A 1,924-nucleotide genomic window follows, 5' to 3' on the forward strand; every position below is an offset into this window, starting at 1 on the left:
CCGATATGGTGGCCGATATATCGTGCATCCCTAATATATATATATATATATATATATATATATAAAATAATGTAGAATTCTGAATATTTTATTTGCATTTTTTAATTATAACGTTTAATGAAGTGCGTTGTAATTTTGCCATGTTTATAAGAACATAGCAACATGACAATGCATTTCATTAAATATTGCAATTAATAATAAATATTTAATTTTAGTTTTAAAATAAAAATGTTTTTTTTTCTCTTGATGTACAAAACGGAATAAATTTAAATGAAAATAAGAAATTATAAGAAAATTTAATTATATAAAATAAAAATTATATAATATTGTATAATTCAAAATTTTTTATTATAATATTTAAAGAAATGCGTAATCACAATGTCATGTTTATAAGAATAATTAATTTTTTTATTAATTTTGATATTTAGGATTTTATAATTCATACAATGTTATTTTGCGATTTTTTTAATGCTATATATATATATATATAAAATAATGTAGAATTCTGAATATTTTATTTGCATTTTTTAATTATAACGTTTAATGAAGTGCGTTGTAATTTTGCCATGTTTATAAGAACATAGCAACATGACAATGCATTTCATTAAATATTGCAATTAATAATAAATATTTCATTTTAGTTTTAAAATAAAAATGTTTTTTTTTCTCTTGATGTACAAAACGGAATAAATTTAAATGAAAATAAGAAATTATAAGAAAATTTAATTATATAAAATAAAAATTATATAATATTGTATAATTCAAAATTTTTTATTATAATATTTAAAGAAATGCGTAATCACAATGTCATGTTTATAAGAATAATTAATTTTTTTATTAATTTTGATATTTAGGATTTTATAATTCATACAATGTTATTTTGCGATTTTTTTAATACAATTTATAAATGTTGTTTTTTGCTCTTGATGTATGAAATTTTATATATTTATACTATAATTGATAAAAAATATCATATTCATCATATTAAAAAATAAAACACATTGTAGAATTCTAAATATTTCAATTTTATTTTTAAATTATATTATCTTTCTAAACAATTGTTATTTTATTTATATAAATTATAATATTGAAAGAAATTCATAATCATGGTGCCATGTTTATTAAAAAATTATAGTATTGTAAAACATGTGATTTAATTAAAATATTTCTGACAAAATGTGTGCTGTTTTAGAAGTAGTACCATTATGGTGTGAAGTCATTTAAACAAGGATGAACAAATTGTTCCTTGGCTTGATCGTAAGTGTTTTTTTGTTGTTGTTGTTCATGTAGTTTGAAAGAGTCTTCCAGGGGCCTGTACCATGATGGTGGCTGAACAAACTCAGGGTTACAGGATTAGTTTTGAACCGACAAAACCAAACCAATCCAATCTGGCTTTGTTGGAACCATGACACTGATCATCAGTTTTTTCTGTCAACTCAGGCTTTCATCCTGAGTTTATGAAGCACATACACATAAAAGTGTGACATCAGTAATGAACAGCCAATCACATGCCTTCAAACTGTGATTCACTTCTCGTGAGAGAGTCAGTGCGATTCACTACCAAAGATTAAAATATTGAACAATATGAATAGGCCTGTCGCGATAATTAAATAACTGTCTAATCGCGATTATTTGATCTAACCGCGGTTGTTTCAGACGATTATTCAGCGGTTATTGTGCTTTTTATACGACACAAGGGGGAGTCTTTCACCAAAAGAAACAGAAGAGCACCAGTTTGGTTTTCATGCACTGTATAGCTGTATCATCTGAAGCCATTCCATATCTTAATGTGAGGGACAGAATTATATGTACATTGTTAAATTTAAGTTTACAGAAACTTCTGCTGCAGCTGTCAGTCATTCTCCGCTCAGCATTCAAACAGCATGTCACGTTCAGTTATGACAGTCAGCACGGTAAAACTCTC

At 25.1% G+C, this 1,924-nt stretch overlaps 1 protein-coding gene across 1 annotated transcript in view; it reads left to right on the forward strand.

Moving 5' to 3' along the window:
- Positions 1–1,924, forward strand: part of LOC107653199 (disks large-associated protein 4-like) — a 165,954-nt gene that overhangs the window by 149,093 nt on the left and 14,937 nt on the right. The gene's annotated exons all lie outside the window — the stretch shown is intronic.

Source organism: Sinocyclocheilus anshuiensis, unplaced genomic scaffold (assembly GCF_001515605.1).
Source record: "Sinocyclocheilus anshuiensis isolate Anshui unplaced genomic scaffold, SAMN03320099.WGS_v1.1 scaffold143, whole genome shotgun sequence".
In the NCBI taxonomy this organism is placed as follows: Eukaryota; Metazoa; Chordata; class Actinopteri; order Cypriniformes; family Cyprinidae; genus Sinocyclocheilus; species Sinocyclocheilus anshuiensis.